The following is a 5481-nucleotide window of genomic DNA, read 5'->3' on the forward strand; positions in this document are numbered from 1 at the left end:
CGTGGAGTCGGTTCCGACTCATAGTGACCCTGTATAGGGTTTCCAAGGAGCAGCTGGTGAGCTTGAACCACTGACCTTGCAGTTCAAATGACTTTGCAATCGGACACATTAGCCCCAGCACCACACCAAGAGAGTCTTTTATATAGGCACGGAGTCCTGGTGTGTCGCTGTGGGTTAATGCGCCAGGCTGCAAAGCCATTTGAACGGCAACGTCGGTGGTTCAAGCTCACCAGCTGATCCTCGAAAACCCTATACAGTGTCGTTATAGGTCGGAACCGACTCGACAGCACTTCACAACAACAACAATATAGGTATATAATATCTAGCAATAAGAATTGTTCAAAATTTGATGCTATAGTAATGAGGATGGTCAAGTTTTCTTTACCTTGACTAGCCTTTTCCTTCACTTGCCTCTTTGCTATTGTCCAATAAATTTTTCGGAATTTAATCCTCATGGTAGTCAACCCATCCTTACAATACCTGCTGAGGACCCAACTAGATTCCTCCTACTCCAGCCTCACTTAGAAGAAAGGATATGGAGATCAATACTGAGATCTAAGTCTATGTTAATATGAAGAAAAAATTAAGTTAAATAATACTTGGCCTTTATTTTTCTTTAAAATTAAATTTCAAAGTAAAATCTTGAAGCAAAAATTATATACCAATTTAATTATAATTGTACACAAAATTAAAATAAAACAGCTCTGGTAGCGTTGTTGTTGTTGTTAAGTGCCATCGAGTCGGTTCCGACCCATAGCGACCCTGTACAGGGTTTCCGAGGGTGTAAATCTTTACGGGAGTAGAAAGCCTCATCTTTCTCCCGCAGAGTGTCTGGTAGTTTCGAACCGCTGACCTTAAGGTTCGCAGCCCGATTCGTAACCACTACGCTACAGCTCTGGCAGCGTAATGGTTATGAATTGGGCTGTGAGCCGCAAGGTCAGCAGTTCAAAACTACCAGCTGTTCCGCGGGAGAAAGATGAGGCATTCTGCTCCCATAAAGATTTACAGCCTCGGAAACCCTGTACAGGGTCGCTATGAGTCGGAACTGACTCCACGGCATATAACAACAACAACATTAATAATGAAAGGAGGGAGAGTTAAATCCACTTTTCACTTCTACATCAAATTTGCTTTCAGATAAGGAATTTAAAATTAAATCTGTTTTTGTCTTATTACTCTACCCTCTTCTTTGTACATTCTAAAACCTATTTTTCAAGTGTTATATTAATACGAAAAGGCAGAGAATAGTCGAGATCAAAAGAACTAGTGACAAGACCTCGCTGTCTTTTCAAAATGAATTTATTCATTTGGCAAGCATGCCATGTACACTTATCAGAAATATTCCAATATGATAGGCCAAATGAAATGTATAAATTATAAGATTCTTTTATCCATCCAATATACTTCATTGCCCATTTTGGACCAAGCATTGTTCTAGATATGTGGGATACAGCAATATGGATGAAGTCTCTGCTTTTATGTATTTATATTCTAATGATGGACAAGATATGGTTCCTATTAATGATAAACTTATAGGAAAAGTCCAAAGAAAATCCAAAAGAAGTATCTGTATCCCTCACATATACTCTCAGCTCACATTTTACACATTTCATCATGACGTAACCAATTTTAACTTCATGTTTTCTTTTTACTTCCTACATTGTAATTGTGATTTTCAGACTTAATTTTTATTTTAAATAAATGAAACCTTTTATTTTAATGAAATAATGGGTAATGTTCTTGCTAAATATATAAAAGTATATAAAAACAAAACTGTTTGACTTAATTGGAACTAAAGGACCTATGTCTCCACCATTCTGGTCAACTAAAACGATTCTTAGTTCACTTTTGAGCAATATGTGGGACATAAATTGAAAACCACTGTTAATTCTGTGGGCAAAGAATACATTCTAGCATAGGTAGCAAAGTGCCATGAACCTAAATGCTTGCTGAGTGAATAAATGGCACTTTTGTATTGAGGTTTTCTGCAAGATTTAATGGAGGACACAGGACTCAAATGACCATTTAGGGGAAAAGTAGGCTTCAATTTGACAAAAACAAGCAAACTGAGGTTATCTTGAAAATCAGCATGAGTTAAGAAATGGGCAGGTTTATGAGGAGGAGTCAAAGCAGGTCATTGTTGCAGGAGAGGGATACATGTTGGGATAAATGTATTAATACTCTGTAGATAATGAGTCACTGAAGGTTAGGTATTAGAAGGAAATTGAATTTTCCACAAGTAACACAACTTGCCTAAGATTACTTATTAGGGTTCCAAATCTGTTCTGTCCTATGACTATTTGAAAATACTTTGTAAACTGTAAAGCACTATGCTTAGCAGCAGTTTGTAAATACTCAAGGATCTTAGGTCATTTTGCAATTCTCTGCACTTGATAGTCAGGCCGTTTCTGCTTGAAAGCTCTGAGCTATAGTAAAGGTCTCGTTTAATTCACAGATTTTATTATTTTTAAGCTTTAAGGTGAGTAATCATTGCTGCATATATATTTATTCATAATAAAATGAAAAATAATGGTTCATATAATTGTTCTTTGTTTGACTAGTCATATTGAAATAATCAAACTCAATTTATCTTTTTAAAATAGAATTGCATTAAAAATGTTCACTAGCACTTTCATTCCATTTGAGATGCCATAACTCATGAAGAAAATGAACTTTAAGAAGCACTTAGGAAGGAGGACTTTAGCAATATAAAGCATATGCATGTCCTCCTAGGAAAGCAGTTATGTTTAAAACTCTTACAAATGGTTTATTGTGGTTGTTTTAGAACGAAAGATGAGTATATTACTGTACATATATTTTTATGGCTTCATAAAGCCAAGCACTGCTTAAACATATAAAGGGGTCATTATGTCATCTAAATGACTTTTCTTCCCTAGAGTAGCTTTTAAATACCAGCGTTTAGCAAACTTGTTAGCTTATTCTTTCCCCAGTACAGAAGGACAGCTTGGAAAGAGGTATTTCATATTATTCATAGTCAGTATCAATTAAAATAAAAACAAAGCTTTCTCTTCTTTTTTTCTTTTGGCTACTACACTTTGAACTTCAGATAGTTACAAAAAAATTTAAACTTCATAATCACTGACCTGAGGAGTTTTACAAATAGGAGTGAGGAATTGTCCAACTTTTAATGAATCCCATTTATCTACTTTTAAGTGATTTCTACACTTCAAATTACCTGTAATATGCTAAAAATATATAATCTAGCAAGTAGATAGCTAAATGATCATTATCTAAGAAGGTTATTACTGAGTTTCATGCCAAAAAACTTGGCAGTTTTACTCAATGATTCTAAGCCTTAGCTTAGTTTTGCTTTGCTTAATAAATGTTTGCTAGATCATCAACCCACCACTTGTATGTCAGTTTGTCGTACTGTGGTGGCTTGTGAGTTGCTGTGATTCTGGAAGCTATGCCACTGGTATTTAAAATACCAGTAGGGTCACCCATGGTGGACAGGTTTCAGATGAGCTTCCAGACAAAGACAGACTAGGAAGAAGGAATGACAAACTACTTTTGAACATTTAGTCACTGAAAACCTATGAATAGCAGAGAACCACTGTCAGATATAGTGCCAGAAAATGAGCCCCTCAGGTTAGAAGACACTGGGGAAAAGATGCCTCCTCAAAGTAGAGTTGACCGTGATGCTGTGAATTGAGTAAAACCTGTGTGAGTAAAGCCCATGGAACCTTCATTTGCTGATAAGGCACAACTCAAAATAGAGAGAAACAGCTGTAAACATTCATTAATATTCAGAACATGGAACATACGAAGCACGAATCTAGGAAAATTATAAATTTTCAAAAATGAAATGGAATGCATAAACATTGATATCTTAGGCATTAGTTAGCTGAAATGGGCTGGTATTTGCCATTTGAGATCTGACAACCACATAGCTTACTATGCTGGGAATGACAAATTTAAGAGGAATGGTTGCATTCATCATCAAAAAGAACATATCCAGATCAATCATGAGGTACAACACTGTCTGTAATAGGATAATATCCATTTGTGTAGAGGGAAGCCTAGTTAAAACCACTATTACTCAAATTCACACACCAACCACTAAAGACAGTGAGGACGAAACAGAAGAATTCTACCAACTTTTTCAATCTGAAATTGATTAAACATGCAATCAAGATGTATTGATCATTAGTGGTGATTGGAACACAAAGGTTGGGAGCAAAGAGGAAGGACCAGTAGTTGGAAAATATGCTGGATATCGCATGATAGAATTCTGCAAAATCAATGATTTGTTCATTTCAAAGACCTTCTCTAGGCAGCATAAAAGACAATTATACACATGGACCTCACCAGATTGAATATACAGAAATCAAATTGACTACATCTGAGGAAAGAGATGGTGGAAAAGCTCCATATAATCAGTGAAAACAAGGCCAGGGACAGATTGTGCTCATCAATTGCTCATATGCAAATTCAAACTGAAGCTGAAGAAAATGATAACAAGTCTTGCAACTGCTTCCTAACCTTCCCCTAGGTATCCATTTTTGCAGTCCCTTCCTCTCAGAACCAAGGACAGGTTTCTTGTACAAAATCTAAAAATTGAGCAAGCTGAACACACTTAATAGGAGTTTCTCTGGCTAATAGAGCCTTAGGCATATCTACAAATAACTGGTGGTCCTTTGACCCTAAAATCCCCATGTTTTCACACCCAGTTGAAACTCTAATCCACTCCATACCTTATCTGACGGCACACACTGTGGGCTATCTCTTCATCTCTGTGTTAGAAGTTCCCCTGTACTGGGGTCCCATTTTGAACACCAACTGCCATGTCCAACAATCGGCTATACTTTGCAACCTATGCGGAGAGATTAAACCAGAGTAGGGGGTGATACGAGATTAGTAATAAAAAGGAACACACAAGCTGCAAGCCACCGCATAACATGGATTAATCTTGAGGGCATTATGTTGAGTGAAATTAGTCAGTCACAAAAAGAGAAACACTGCATAGGACCACTACTGTAAAAGACTAAGGGAAAGAACCCATACTAAAGGGGGGTGGGAAAAAAGAAAGGAAAACACAAGACAAAAATGAAATATGTAAAGTTGAGACCAGGTGGGATGCAGCACTCTGATGGAAATCCTGCAGCCCAGGACAGGCATAGCAAGTTTTTTTTATACACATCTCAAGGGGAGGTGCTTGGGGGAGGGTTAGGAGTGCAGGAACATCTTGTGCTGAAGGAGCCTGAAGTAAGCGGAACTATATCAGAAAAACTGTAACTTGCGGTAGCTACTGGAACACTGATTAGAATGGCAGTGCTAACAGAACAACAGGTTACCTAACTAAGCAAACTAAGCTGAAGGTCATATCTTTAAAGGCCAAATCTGTTGGCTGTCCTTTCCTCTGGGCCAACTGTTGCTGGTATCCAGAGGCAGACATAAACCCCCAGATCAGCTTCTCCCAACAAGATAATACAGAAATGGTTGCAAGCATACACTGACAGA

This window comes from Chrysochloris asiatica, unplaced genomic scaffold, assembly GCF_000296735.1.
Source record: "Chrysochloris asiatica unplaced genomic scaffold, ChrAsi1.0 scaffold00113, whole genome shotgun sequence".
NCBI classification, from domain to species: Eukaryota; Metazoa; Chordata; class Mammalia; order Afrosoricida; family Chrysochloridae; genus Chrysochloris; species Chrysochloris asiatica.